The 16,277-nt window shown below is 43.9% G+C and overlaps 1 long non-coding RNA gene across 1 annotated transcript in view; it reads right to left on the bottom strand.

The window, feature by feature from the left end:
- Positions 1 to 16,277, bottom strand: part of LOC144137651 (uncharacterized) — a 73,381-nt gene that overhangs the window by 37,974 nt on the left and 19,130 nt on the right. The window contains exon 2 of the long non-coding RNA XR_013315700.1: positions 9,759 to 9,878. This is a non-coding gene — a long non-coding RNA (uncharacterized LOC144137651). The remainder of the gene's footprint in view (positions 1 to 9,758; positions 9,879 to 16,277) is intronic.

Raw genomic sequence — 16,277 nt, forward strand, 5'->3', positions numbered from 1 at the left:
GGTCGCCCGAGTCACCTTACTAATGATCGTTTCAATACCTGCCCAACACACGTTGTCGCTGATATCACTAAACACAATTTAAGGTGATTTTACCATTTTTCCTGCAATTGTTTAATTTCACGAGGAATAAAGCATCGTTTCCGGCCCGACAACCGCTGGGCGAACTATAAAAAATCAAATCTTTTGAATAAAGCAACCATGTGTTTTGTCTTCATGGCCCCTTTAAGTTTTTGTATAAACTTAAAGGGAGTAGTGAAGGAAGTGAAAGACGACGATCATGAAAACGTCTTTTGGGTGTTCTGATTAGGGAAATAAAGACAACGATTTATATCACAAACGCTAATATCAGGCGAGTAAGAAAGCAAAATGAATGTTGCAGCTCTGTTCTGCACGGGTTCAAGGGGTTAATGAAGCTGGCCTTGTGTAGATGCCAAATACACACACATATTCTAATGACGACCTTATCAAAGAAATGTACACCTGCTGTTTGGTATGGTCGTTAGTTTCAAAAAGGCGGACTTTCAGAAACCCAAGTTTTTTTGGGCCTTCTTAGGTATGCGTTCATTGTGAGTGATGTAGCTCAGATCGGAAGTAAAAAAAGATACCCAGATATCAACATGTCAAAACTGTTTGAATTCGAAAATTTTTAACAAAATAGTGATTGGAATGAGTATCTAAGAAGGAAGAAAATGTCATGTGTTTGTTTTTGGATAACTTAACCTCCATTGGTCATCTGTTGCACCATTTCAAGTTTGATCAAGTCATGCTGTGTACTAATGACCAGAGAACGGATTTTAGGCAAACGCCTATTGTGCTCTTTGCACTCTTATCGTGCCATTTTGATATATGACCAGAAATTACGGGTTAAGGGGGGCTTTTGTTTTGTGTTTATATTGCCTATAGATGCCTATTTTGACGTTTGTGCCTAAATGCCCCTAAATGCCTATTTTCAATACCGGCGCTTATATAAACACTATTTTGCCTCACGTTTCACTTCTGGGTGCAGTTATAGATGCTTAGTCACGTTACCGGGCAGCATTGTCTGTTCAGAAATCTATATGGTTAAACCTAGTTCTCTATTTCACCCACCTACCTGGAAACAACCGCTACCACCAGTGGAATGGGACGCTGATACTTGTTGCCAAGAGGCGCAATTTTGGATAAAAAGTCTGGAGGGGGGGGTAGTTGCTTTTGCTCCACAATTTTCACCGCGATTCTTCGACCACTTCCCGCGTGCTCTCCAGGCGCATTTCTTCAAATATGAGCAGCCGCATCCTACTTTGAGTAAGCATACTAAACTCCAGCTCAATTTTTAAAGCAACGTTTGAGACCGAACATGCATTTCTTAGCAGATGAGCCAACAGCGAAACATCATTGCGCAGCTGCGTTTCCTTACGTCTTAAAATTCGCAATGCCCGTAGGATCTAAAACGAGCTTTTCCGCCATAAATTTGTTCGGCTGCTGAACACCTTCTGAAAACGCTCCTCATGTTTGTCGACGTGTATTTGGCAGTGTCGGTACGTCTTGATGGTTCAATTCGGATGTCGTTCCCTATGAGCAATTTTAGAGGGTCCTGATGCATGATCGAATTAATTTCTTTATTATTCATAGTCGCGCGTGCGCGTATTATTTCCCTCTGTTTGTAATGCGTCCTACTTATATTGCGTCAGGCAGACATCAACTCTACTCGGGTACAACTTAAGACGATAACGGATTTTGCCACTGCGTCTGATCTCAGCAGCCGGCTGTGCCTCCACGCGGAGCAAAGCACGCCTTATTGCTAATATGCTAAACATGACGCGTGCCGTTTCAGTGATTTTTCAGGCTTAATATAATTACAAATTACCGCAGCAACGACCAAAAAGTCTACATGAGGAAAAGCAGGAGTTTGGATGCATTACCGAAATCTCTTTTCAAAACGTCAGCCTGAGATGACATCCGGGACCGCCGGGACCTGAGATGACATCCGGGACTGATCCCCTTGAATTTACAGCCGCGGACTCACTGGAGGGAGTCCGCGGGTAGCCTGAGGACTGAAGCGAATGCCAGACCGCTTCTCGTGGAGTCCGCAGTGAGTCCGGGACTGTAAATCGAAGAGCCCTACTGCATCATTTATTGCCATCCTTAACGTACCAGTATAGCGCCTTTTTAAGTTAGTATTCCCAGCTCTCTAGTATTCGTTTTTTATGCCTGTTTCCCTATATGCGACGCCCGAGGAAACAGTAGTGGCCATTGAACAAGAATGTGCGCACTGCGCTTGTTAAATTAGACTAATGAATCGCCACTAGTTTAAACGTTTTAGAGGACAATTGAACGGCTATCTTCAACACGGAGCACGTTTGTGCCATCATAAACATTAATAATTTAGGTTTTACTGTCGTAGACAGAGGTCACGCATGTCTTCGTTTCAGATTATTTTACTTTATATTTTTCTGAATTTTGATGAACAAAACGCCTTTTTGCCTACCTGTTTTGGGCGCCTAACACGCGTTGTCTTAATGCCTAAAAGTCTAGCCTGTACTAATGACGTCGTCAATGTTAGTTATCTAATTATAAAGCGCGCAGTCACCAGAAAAAATACCCAAAGGTAAGGCAAGACCGAATGCTATATTATTACTGTAGATTAGAAACAGGCAGGACCAAGTACTGAGCCCTGTGGGACTCCCGACTCAACATGGCAGCTGCGAGGTACGCGCTGAATAATGTTGATAAATTGGGACCCGTTTGTCAAATATTCTTTTATCCACCGTGCATTTTTGTCGTTAGCTGGTAACTGCAGAACTCTAAACATTAGTCCGTTGTCGGGCACGCGATGAACAAGTTTAAAATTTACGAATATTGCATCCGTGCAAAAGCAGATGTGAACAGATTTATGAAGGACCGTTTATTAACTTTAACAGTTTGGTTTGGCATGATCGTCTGACCTGAATCCGTGCTGATTTTCCGATTCTACATTTTTACCGTCTCAATGTGCCATGACACGGCTTGATATTGTGTTTTCCAGCATCTTGCAGCGCACCGAGTTAGGGAATTGGGCCTGCAGTTGTTTTTATTAGTTTTTGCTGCTGGCTAAAACGCATGTGTTACATGTGCGTTTTTCAATTCATCTGGAAGACTACTTCCGTCTAAACACAGCTGAAAAATTAGCGGTATAGAGCGGCTGTCGTGTGAGCGGTCATTTTCAAAAGCTTCGTAATAATTCTATCTGGCCCCGGACGGGAGGATAGGGGAAGGCGGTTAATTGCTTTCATCACTCCATTTCTGGGTATGATTATCGCGTCATAAGTAATATACATAACAACAGACGGAGAAGCATACGAGCATCCAAAGGAAGTTCTTCGGTAAACATGACACTGAAGTGCCTGTAAAAGACCTCTGAAGAATCTGCTAGAGAAACAGCGCTACCACTTTAATCAGGCAGTGCTGGTGCTGCGTGATTCTCATTATAAGTGATTGCTCGTCGTAATATAGGATTACGTTTAAGCGTAATTGTAATGGGAGACTTTAACCCAAAAGTAGCTGGAAAGAGAGTAGAAGAAAAATCAGTGGAAAATTTTGGAATAGGCACTCGCAACTGTCGAGGTAATACACTGGTTGGATTTGCAGAGAGAAATAACCTCAAACTACTGAACACATTCTTCCGGAAACGCAAGGCTGGGAATTGGGCTTGGGAAAGTCTTGACGGAATTACAAAAAAATGAAATTGACTACATTCTGAGCGACAACCCAGGTATTGCGCAAGACGCGGAGGTGCTTAGCAAGTTTCGGTGCAGTGATCATAGGATGGTTAGGTGCAAAGTAAGGGGAAATGTCATAAAAGAAAGAAAGAAGCTCGTAAAAAGCAAGAACCCCAGCCTCAGGTCAGTCAGATACCGGTTGCAGGAGTTTAAAATAACCCTTCAGAACAAGTTCGCGCTTCTAGGCGGTCAGAACGAGAATAGTGTGGACACCCTACATGATAACCTAACCACAGCAATCACGGCGTCAGCAGCGGCTAATGGAGAAGCAGCATGTATTAAGCCAAGTGGAAAACTAACTAGGCAAACAAAGAAACTTATTTCGCAGCGCCAGAAGATCATATTGTCGAATACGGTGAATCAAATTGAGCTATCCGAACTGTCAAAATTGATAAACAAAAGCGAAATAAATGCCGTTAGTGCGTACAATATGGCGGCCATCGAGGAAACGTAAGGAAAATGAGAAAGCTTGAAGGCAACAAGGACGAAGCTGGCTATTGGCAAAGACAGAACGTACGCACTTAGAGATGAACAGGGTAACATTACGCACAATATGGAAGGGGTAATAAAAATCGCAGAACGATTGTCCGCCAGGCTATACGCCAGCGACGCTGGAGCGGGCCCACAAGTGTTGCTTGCGATTTTCCATCAGTAACGAAAGAGGAAGTAGAAAAGGCACTTAAGGGCATGAAAAGAGGGAAAGCTGCAGGCGACGACGGCATAACCATAGACCTTCTAAAAGAGGGTGGAGATAAAATTCTAGAAAATCTTGCTGAACTATTCTCAGTATGTTTAAGGACTTTAAAAGTACCAAAACCCCGGAAAAACGGCAAAATAGTTTAAATTCACAAGAAGGGCGTTGAACGCTAACATGCTTTTATTTCACAAGAAGGGAGATAACAAAATCTTAAGAACTACAGACCCATCAGCCTTCGGTCGGTTGTATACAATCTAGATACCAAGATAGTAGTTAGCTGCATAACCGCCAGCCTTTACTTCCATCAACCCAGTTACTATGCTGGGTTCAGAAAAGGATACTCTACAATGAATCACATCCATGGCATTAAACAAGTAATAGAAAAATTTGCAGAGTATAACAAAACACTTTACATGATATTTATAGAGTACGAAAAAGCGTTCGACTCATTAAGCATTAACGCCGTGATGGACGCCTTAAAGGACCAAGGATTAGAGATGACCTACCTGCGACTTCTAGACGACATATATGATGAATGCACCGTCAGAATTACACTTCACAAGCAAAGTGATAAATTCCTGATCCGAAGGGGAGTGCTACAAGGAGATACCATTTCACCAAAATTGTTCTCAACATGTCTGGAGAGTGTGGTCAGGGGGCTTGAATGGGAGAACTTAGAAAAAAGGCTAATACCTGAGCCACTTAAGGTTTTCAGACGACATTGTCTCCGTCAGTGAATCTCCAGAGCAACTCCAAAACATGATTGAGGAACTAAAATCACAGAGACTCGCTGTGGGGCTAAAGATAAACATGAATACAAATAAAGTGATGAAAAATAAACATGCTGAACACGCCTTTTTTACACTAGGAGACGAGACACTGGAACATGTACAAGAATATAACTACCTTGGCCAGATGGTCAGTGCGGACCCAAACAACGAGAAAGAAATCAGGCGCAGAATAAGACTGGGATGGGGTGCATTCGGCAGGCACTCGCAAATAATGAAAAGTAAGATGCCTCTATCCCTAATAAGAAAGGTATTCAACCAAAGCGTCCTGCCGGTGATGACATACGGAGCGGAAACTTGGCGAATTACTAAAAATTAGAAAGCAAGCTTAGGTCCGCTCAACGTGCCATGGAGAGAATATTGTTAGGAGTAACGCTTAGGGACAGAAAACGAGCTACCTGGATTAGGGAACTAACTCGGATAGATGATATCATAGTTCAGGTTAAGAAAAAGAAGTAGAATTTGGCTGGCCATGTGGTACACGAACGGCAACAGGTGGACCACAAGGACAACAGAATGTACACCGAGAGACGGGACTAGACGCAAAAGGAGGCCATTAACTCGATGGAGAGAGATGAAATAAGAAAATTCGGAGGCAAAGAGTGGACTCGGGCAGCACAGGACAGAAACGGGTGGAGGTCAATGGGGGAGGCCTTCATCCTGCAGTGGACCTAAATAGGCTGTTGACGACACAGATGATGTATTATGGAGAATCTCATTGGAGCAATGGTATTTAGCCGTTTTGGTAGTTGATTCTAAATTTTCTGACAGCGATTTATACTATTCCAAAGCAATGGCTGCATTCGTTCAAGCAGCCTTCCTGTACGCTCATTTAATTTTATTTAATCATGTCTTAACGACCCTGGTAAACAAAGGCGCATTGGTGTTTGATTTGATATTTATTTATGGTATGAAATCACTTTATATTTGTTTTGGCTTATCTTTAAACATTACCGAAATGCGGCTGTACCATCTCATTGTTGTTCCTCAGCCACTACAACATCGGGATTTTACAGCCGCAACACGGTAATTGCCGAACCCCAAAGTGGAAATCATGCTTTCCGTTCTAGCTGCAACATGATGAGCTTTTCTCGCCCCAGCAGCGGATTTGGGTGCCTGCCGCTCTTTCTGTGCGCTCCAATCTCGACATTTAATCGCCTTTATTACGATTTCATCCTCTTTGGGCACCTACTCGGCCCTCCACTTGCCTCTCCCCAAAACCATCTAACGCTTAGTAGAGGGGAAGGGACGCTCGAGACGATGCGCAACCGATCCGGCGGGAAGAGAGGGTGCCAGCCGCCCCCGTTCACTTATTGTTCCCCTAGCAGTTAAATCGGCATCGGAGCCTACACAGCGCCCTCGCTGTCACTTCTAGCACATGCATAGTGCTCGGCTGGGCTTCAGGCCTATCCGCACATATTCTGTCGTTCTGTATGTACAGTTTACTTGCGTCTCAAACTACCATACGATATCAAATAAAGCTAGTCATTTCCGTTGATGCCCTCAAGATTATTCATAATTGCCCTGCCCAACCCTTGATGCTGCTGTGGACACCAGCCCAAGCCAGCCTTGGGGCTAATGAGACGGTACTCCAACGTGCGCAAACTACACACGAACCACATGCGAGCTAATACACCTACACACGGCCTCCCCGAAATGCCCCACTTCACTACTCCCATGCACAGAATCATTACTGCCTGGTGCACAGAAACCTAACCCCCGCGCACCCGTCAATACTCCACTGGAAGCGCACATTGTGCTGCTGTTGCAGAGACACTTCCCTACACCGCACTGTCCTTGTGCGCACCCCGCACCCACATCGATTCATCTCCCCTCACTCCCCGCATGTGGTGCGCTGGACGCATTTCCACTTCCTGCGTTGAACGCACTTCCACTGCTGCTGCTGCTGCTGCTACTACTACTACTACTACTACTACTACTACTACTACTACTACTACTACTACTAATACTACTACTACTACCACCACTACTAATACTACTACTGCTACTACTACTACTACAACTGCTACTACTACTACTACTATCACTAATACTAATACTAGTACTACTGCTAAGACTGCTACTAATGCTGCTACTACTACTACTACTACTACTACTACTGCTACTACTGCTACTAATGCTACTAATCCTACTACTACTACAAGTACTGCTACTACTATTTCTACTACTACTGCCACAGATACTACAGCTACTGCTGCTACTACTACTACTGCTATTACTACTACTACTACTACTAGTACTACTACTACTACTACCCCTTCTACTCCAGCTACTACTACTACTACTACTGCTACTATTACAACTACTGTGTTTTTATGTCGCCCTCAATGCTCCAAAGAAAGGTACAGATATTTGCCAGGATAAATTTTTATTGCTTATGCAAAAATGGCTGTTCGCTTTTGGGCCGTGTACTGTTTTCCGGACATTTCCTGTGTCAGGAATGGTGTAGAACGTGACAAAGTTACGTAAGATGTGATCATTATAGGCGGCAAAAAATAAAAATAGTAGATATCACATTGAGAACGGAGGAAGTGACTTTCTTAGCAATGACAGGGGTAATCACCACGCGAGCTGGAGTTTTTCTTACTAAAGCTACTACTACTACTGCTACGGCTGCTGCTGATGCTACTACTACTGCTAATACCACCACTGCTACTACTACTACTACTACTACTACTACTACTACGGATGCTCCTGCTGCTACTACTACTGCTACTACCACCACTACTACTGCTACTACCACCACTGCTACTGCTACTTCTACTACTACTACTACTACTACTACGGCGGCTGCTGCTGCTGAACATACTACTACTGCTACTACCACCACTCCTGCTACTATTACTACTACTACTACTACTACTACTACGGCTGCTGCTGCTGCTACTGCTACTACCACTACTACTACTACTACTACTACTGCTCCTACTGGTGCTACTGCGGCTACTGCTACTACTACTACTACTACTACTACTACTACTATTACCACAACTACTACGGCTACTATTTCTACTATTACTGTATGACCACTACTGCTACTATTACTACTACTACTACTACTACGGCTGCTGCTGCTGCTACTGCTACTACCACTACTACTACTACTACTACTACTGCTCCTACTGGTGCTACTGCGGCTACTGCTACTACTACTACTACTACTACTACTACTACTACTATTACCACAACTACTACGGCTACTATTTCTACTATTACTGTATGACCACTACTGCTACTATTACTACTACTACTACAGGTACTACTACTACTGCTACTCTTACTACTGTGCTTTTGTGTCGCCCTGAATGCGGGAAACGAAGGCTCAGATATTCGCCTGGATAAATTTCCTGTCGCTCACGCAAAACACGCAAAAGTGGCTGTTCGCTTTTGGGCCGTGTACTGTTTTCCGGACATTCCCTATGTCAGGCAAGGTGTAGAACGTGAAAAAGGTACGTAGGATGTGATCAGTATCGGCGGCAAAATATGAAAATAGTAAATATCACATTGAGAACAGCAGAAGTGATTTTCTTAGGAATGGCAGGAGTAATTACCACGTGAGCTGGAGTTTTTCATACTACTGGTACTATACTACTACTAATTCTGCTACTACTAGTAGTACTGCGGCTGCTGCTGATGCTACTACTACTGCTACTACCACCACTGCTGGCACTACTACTACTACTACTACTACTACTACTACTACTACTACGGCTGCTGCTGCTACTACTACTACTGCTACTACCAATACTACTATTACTCCTACTGGTGCTGCTGCTGCTCTACTACTGCTACTATTACTACTACTACTACTACTACTGCTCCTACTGGTAGCTGGAGTTTTTCATACTACTGGTACTATACTACTACTACTACTTCTACTACTACTACTACTACTACTACTACTACTGCGGCTGCTGCTGATGCTACTACTACTGCTACTACCACCACCACTACTACTACTACTACTACTACTACTACTACTACTACGGCTGCTGCTCCTACTACTACTACTGCTACTACCACTACTACTACTACAGCCACTACTACTACTACTACTGCTCCTACTGGTGCTGCTGCTGCTACTACTACTGCTACTACCACCACTACTACTACTACTACTACTACTATTACCACAACTACTACTGCTATACTTCTACTACTACTGTATGACCACTGCTGCTACTATTACTACTACTACTACTGCTACTATTACTACTGTGCTTTTCTGTCTCCCTGAATCCGGCAAACGAAGGCTCAGATATTTGCCTGGATAAATTTCCTATCGCTCATGCAAAACATGCAAAAATGGCTGTTCGCTTTTGGGCCGTGTACTGTTTTCCGGACATTTACTATGTCAGCAAAGGTGTAGAACGTGATAAAGGTACGTAAGATGTGATCAGTATAGGCGGCAAAAAATAAAAATAGTAAATATCACACTGAGAACGGCGGAAGGGATTTTCTTGGGAATGACAGGGGTAAATATTACGTGAGTTAGAGTTTTTCATACTAACTTACGTGTGGCTTCCTCCTATGGCTGTCTGAGCAACCGTAAGGAATTTCTGTATAATTGCAGGCCCCTTTCTGGCATGTTCCGGCTTTTTTTGTATACTCTTCATCATAACCAAGAGCTGTTAACTGAAAAATCAATAAAACGTTCAGGCACATTATTCGAGAATTACTGGGTCGAACTGTAAAAGGAAGGTTCGATGTTCAACCCGGCTTTATCAAATTCAGATGGTGGTCGGAAAATAATCCAAAAATATGCAATCATTTGACGCCACAGACACAACTAACGAGCTTTATAAGGAGACAACGGAATCGTCCAACATGAGTGGTTGTTTTGGTTTCATTTATTGCGTCATTTTAAAAAATTCAGCATTTAACATTCCAAAAGCAATGCAGAAAATTGGGGTGGCCAACTTTTGGTCTTAGCTATCAACCGTCATTTTCTTACCGGCTTGAATATACCATATTATGTACAGTTCTTTCCGAATGAATTGCGGTCTGAAAAGGAGTCATACTTCTAAGGATCACAGCAAAAACTTGCCCTCCCCATTCCCATTTCCTCTCCCATAAACGTTTCCTTCTCTTCTTACTCATTTTCTCGTAACCGAACCCCTTCGCCTACTTTGCAAAAGAGATAAGGGAGTCTCCTCGGGCGCTATCTCCTGCCCGTGGTGTTTCTTAGTAGATTTCCGCTTTAATTCACCCGGCACTTGGGTGGTCTAAATTCCCCTTACGTTTCGGCCATTTCATTTATTTTCAAAACTTGCTTAGGCCTGATATGCTTTAGAGGCGCCGTCAGAGGCAATTTATTTTTTCTCTTCCTTAATGTCTCACAATGATGTATGTACTAATATTCAGGTGTGCCCATTGTGAGTTCCCGCCTTGGTCTCATCAACGCTATGAAAAATTACTACACAAGGGGGTATTTCGCCTAAACATAGCTTGTACATGTATCTCAGCTGGGTATACCACGAACACTCGGAACTTCGGGCCCCTTTTCCCCATTTGTTCTAAGTAAAAACGAAAAGTTTAGTTTGCCTGTCTGTGTGTCTGTCTGTCTGTCTCTGTCTGTCTGTCTGTCTGTCTGTCTGTCTTTCTGTCTGTCTCTGCGTGTCTCCGACCGTCCGTTCGTCCGTCCGCCCGCCCGCCCGTATGTCTGTCTGTCTGTCTGTCTGTCTGTCTGTCTGTCTGTCTGTCTGTCTGTCTGTCTGTCTGTCTGTCTGTCTGTCTGTCTCTTGAACTGCTTGCCGATAGGTGAACAGCTGTAAATAATGTTTGAACGTGAACTATATAGAAGCACGAGTATTCCAAACTACTGAAATTGCCACCATGGCTCTATTCATGTACGCATTGTTTAAACCAGAAGGATCCTGACGACTATTTAAGGCAAAATATATGTAGGTAACCGATAGTTCCAGGGGTTCTTTATTAGGCATTCAGTTTTGATCAAGTTAAAATCAGTGCCCAAAGAATTGGAGATTGCGGCAAATAATAAAAGTAACCGTGATGGGGCTTGAGCAATGCGAATGCGGGAAAATTGTGGGATTTGAAAACCATTCATTTCAAAAATTACAGGAAGACTTTGAAGGTAAGGGAAGAGCGTGAGGGTAAAAATGGGGAGAACTGAGGAGTGGCATGAGTGGCAAAAGTCTATTGTCATTCGATGAAATTCGCAACAAGCATAAGGCGATCACGCTTAAATACTTTCAACACTTTGGAATATAACTATACGCCCGATCACTTCAAACTGTGGTCAGAGTTTATCTACTCTAAAAAAAGGCCAAAGGGGCAAAAATATCTGTCCATGCGAATGCGCTTTGTTGAAGAAAACTTTTCGAAGCACATTAAAATACTAGAGTGAAGCTCCCCATCAGTACTAGCAGACCACAACCTTGGCACATGTCCGGGGTAACTTGGCTTAACTATTTTCAAACCAACCCAGTATTCAATATGATAATCAATAGAGCAATACTGTGCGTGAAAGACTACGGCGCGCCTGGCAATGAATTCGGAGCCGATCCAGCACACAAAAACAAAGTACCTTCACAAGAACGGCACCAAACTTTCAGTTCTGCGTAGTCTTCGTTTAGAGTACATACTCTTTCTTTAGAGTACCCTGCCGGGGCAGTTGTCAGCTGCGGGCTTGTCCATACGTGTTTCCGAGCTTGAACAATATTCTCGATGAAATAACGTTGAAGTGAGCCGGATTCCTTGAACTCTGGGTGGAACGTGAGACGAGGTCGTCAGAAAACTGAAAGCGACGATTGGCTGCCCAGTTGCTAACAGCGACACAGACGCAGTTGATCGCGTTGCTACAAATGTTTCACAAAACCAACCATCATCGTTCGTTTCTGCACTCGAGCAAAGAAAAAGATTTTATCGCCAAGGCACAAAATTAAGCTGAGTATAAAGGATCTCCGGTTCTCTGGAACAGAGCTAACCAGACTCGAATGAACACTTGACTCCAAAAAAAACAGTCTTTGCAAAACTCCCTGTCCTAAAAGCAGAGAAAGGATAGCAATTCCTTTGTTCTTTCGGACCCGAAACTGCCATATGAAAGCTAGAGACGGCAGACGGCAACGGGTTCCGCATTGCTAATGACCGCGATCTTGCTGCGCTTCGGTAGACATTGCATGCTCGCTGTTGTCTCTTCTGGATCTGTTTAATGTTTACGTATCTGTCAGCTGATAAACTTCTCCTTTTCTTCAAAGATTTATTCTTGTGGTTATCCATTTCAATGCCCGCAGCCTCAAGAACATCAACAGGTTATATGCACCCTTGTCAAGAATACCGGATAGATTTTCATTCGTCTGCATTTCTGAGACTTGGTTATTTCATTATAGCGAAAATCGGTTCGGTTTTCTATCATATGCTTTCGAGTACTGTAAGAGAGGGGCAGGTAACCATGGGGCTGCCGCAATTTTTGTAACTGCGGCAAATAAACAGAAGCTAAGAATTGGCCTATATCTCGCGGCACTAAATTGCGAATCTGCATGGATCCAAATAGATGAGTCATCTTATTCACTTTACGGCAATAAAACTGCACTAGCCTGCGTCTGTTGGTCACGGTAATCATGAGTCTCGTATTCCTTTATTAGACTAATGAACTACTAGCCACAATAACGCATGAAAACAAAAAGGTCATAATTGGTGATATCAACATTAGCCTGCTAAACAACGACCACCCGGAGAATATCAAACACACCAATTTGTTTCTCTGGTATTGCATTTCATCATTACTATTTTTTCCTACAAGGTTTTCTTCAGGGAACAGAAGCACACTCATTGGCCATATATTATCTAACTGACTTCAGTCCCAACATTGCGGAATCCTCATGAGTGACATGACTGATTATTATATAATTTTACTCCGTCTACAGTAAGGCTAATAGAAACACCAGTTCGTTTTATATGTCCGTAGGAACCATAGGTCAATTTATAGCACATTTCCGCAAAGCTGACATGTCGCGTCTTGCGCTAATGAGCGATGCAGACTCCGCGTATACTGAATTCGCTTCTATATTAGACGAATATCAAGACCTTTCTTCAACACAAAGTAAATCTCATTGCCAAGCTGTATCATTCAGTGAAATACACTTCTTTGAAACAGTATACTACTCTCCCCTCGAAATCCCGGGCCCCTCAATGACCATTTATCAACTGATAATAACGATCCATTTACACTCGATGTTCATTATCGATAACAAACATAATCCCACGGATTTCTCAATATATATCCTGCAAATTTCCCTGCACGCTCAGTTTAGCTAATATATCGTTATGTTGGGCTCCTGTTCGGATTTGGGCGTTAAGACGTGCCACGTATGCCTACTTTACGTAGCCTTCCTGACGCAGACGCCGTTCAGAGAATCAGTGTTTCAGCGTGAACTAAATTTCACTACAGCTTCCGCTCAGTAGCATTTGACTGTAAATTTTACGTTTTGTACGAAGCAGCACGCTTACTTTGCATTGCAAAACTCCCAGGTAAGACTTCCCGCATAAAAAATAACCAGGCATTGTTGGGTAATCGAGGCTCTTTCGTGAGTTGACGGAATCAGTACTACGCAGACGTAGTACCGGATTACATCAACTGAGCATTTAACCCACTCGGGTGTTCTCTTCTGTGTGAAGAGCGATGTGTTCGGCGTAATTTTGAAGATTTTGCAGCAAATCTCTGTGGAGTGTAATCTAGAGCGCGCTACCATGGTTTCATTCAGAGTCTTGCTAGTTAGCCCAGTGCGTTTACGTGTCTTCACTTCGCCAACCCAAGAGAAAATGTGCTGGGCGGCTGAGCTTGCAAGTGAGATCGAGACTGCAAGCATTGCAAGATTTTGGAACTGCGGTGCACCGTTGAAGTCATGCACAATATTTTTCCTCTTTACTTCACGACTCCTTAAATTGCTTGTATCTACCAAAAGTTTCTTTTTTCAGTTTTTGGCCAAAACACAGCCAGAAATTTCCAAATAAAGGGTAAATTCTCTACACCGAAAATCACTGTTAATTTTTTTCAATGCCTTCCGCACTCTTTCTTTTTTGTTTTGTTTTTCCAAAGTGTCGTGGCGAGGTTATTTCTGTAATTAAGGATATTTAGGAGCCCAGGCGGCACAGAAAATGTGTCCCAAGACCGGCCCGTTGAGGCCACTTTCTGGCATGTCCGGCCAGCATCCAGGTTCTGGCAGCCACTGATCATACGATGAACGGCAAACATTCGGCAACCAGCGCTTCGGTATTTCTCCGGCCGCCCGTGTTCAGACGCACAACGGCAGCTGCCCGGCTGCCAGACATTCAGTTGCCTTTCGGCTGCCGATGTTGAGAAAGCAATCGGCCGGAGTACGGCATTAGGGCATCCGTTTTTCCTTCCGGAAGCGGTGTTCAGCCGAAGTACGGCAAGCGACTGGCCACAGGACATCCGTATTCTTGTGGCAGTTGGTGTTCTAAAGGAGACCGGCCGTAGCGCGGCTGCCGTGCATTCGCTCCTCCAACGGTGAACCACGCGTCCGGCGGCAGAATACTCGTTTTCTTCGGGCAGCTGGTGTTATAAAGGAGACCGGCCGACTTACGGCCTCAGAATGTACGTTTATCATTTGGTTAGCGGTCCTCGGCCGAATTACGGCAAGCGAACTGCCGCAGAATTTTCGGCAACCGGTGTTCAAGAGGAGACCAGCCTTCGTAAGGTATCAGGTTTTACGTCATTATGCGAACGACGGCGTGCGTCTGGGCGCCGAGAATTCATACACAGACATGCTTGGAAGAAGACCCGCCGATGTAGGACCAGTTTTTCCCTGGGTGAAGAAAGAACCGTTAGGGAGTCGAATGGCGCACACACGTTTTTCATCCGCTCGGTGTTTCTACGTTTTAAATGAACGAACTACGTTTGTCAAGCAGTAATGAGTGTTCTAGGTGAACGGGCAAGGTGCAAGGACTCACTGGACATAACCAGGGAAACGTTTAAGCCGTATAAATGCCATTTATTGCCACAAGAAGACTGTGCCACACCGACGGGTGAGCTAAGCCTCGCCAGTCATAGCCGCTACAACGCCTCGCCCGTCGGCTTCGCCGACGCATCAGCTCGAGGCTTTTCGCCCCCCCCCAAGAAATGGAGACAATTGGAGACATCGACCCGGCAGCAATGTCCGACCAGAGATGGCGGTGGTTCACCAAAATAAGTGGCCATAAAAGGTGTCGAGCAAGCTGCCACATCGCAGGAGCTCAACCGGCGCCATGTCAAGGACTCCCCACCAAAGAAAGGCAAGGGCGCGCAAAAGCGCAAGTTTCCGGCTATTCTTCTCACAATAATACTGCGAAAAACAATTTGCACTATATTGTTTGTGATAAACGTAGAAGAGGCTAAGCTCGTGCATTGGTAGGCTCAACTTCGTGCCCTGCACTATGTTACTTCATGGGATTTTATGACTGCCTATTTAGAAACAAGTGTTATTTTGAATTTGCCATAACAACAGAGCCTTGTAAATGACGAAGCCTGCATGTTAATTTAGATGCGGTGTTTGAAATTGAGATTAGCTACACTTGGGATATGACTCATTTGGTTAAAGATAATCGCCAGCATCCTAGCAAACACGGATTTCGTCGGGTTTTTCTTGCTCAACGCAGCTTGTCGAGTTCACGCACCATTTGGCTCTAGCAATAGACATGTGCAGCTTTGCCGCTCATGGCAGTCCTTTCAACAGTGATTACTCTGTAATTTTTTAGCGAAATGAAACGTTCTTTTGCACAGCTAATATTTGGGGTGAATACTTGCTTTGTGCACAGTTTCAAGTCGCGCACGTTGCACGACTGGGTTCCTGAGCCATGGGAACTATCCCATAGAAATGCATGGAGAGTTAGATTTGACAGCGAATTACACAAAAAAAATATTCAGAAACCTGAAATATTATTTCAGCGTTTTAACCTTCACGTTGACTTCTGGCTTTATGCCAAATCTCATTTTCCTCAAGGGGTTTTGTCTAGTTTCCCGAGAGGTTGTAATTTTTAGCGAGAAAGCTGGGTATTGTTGCGACATTGATTCCT

This window comes from Haemaphysalis longicornis, unplaced genomic scaffold, assembly GCF_048455015.1.
Source record: "Haemaphysalis longicornis isolate Haplotype H1 unplaced genomic scaffold, Haemaphysalis longicornis Haplotype H1 scaffold_43, whole genome shotgun sequence".
Lineage (NCBI taxonomy): Eukaryota > Metazoa > Arthropoda > Arachnida > Ixodida > Ixodidae > Haemaphysalis > Haemaphysalis longicornis.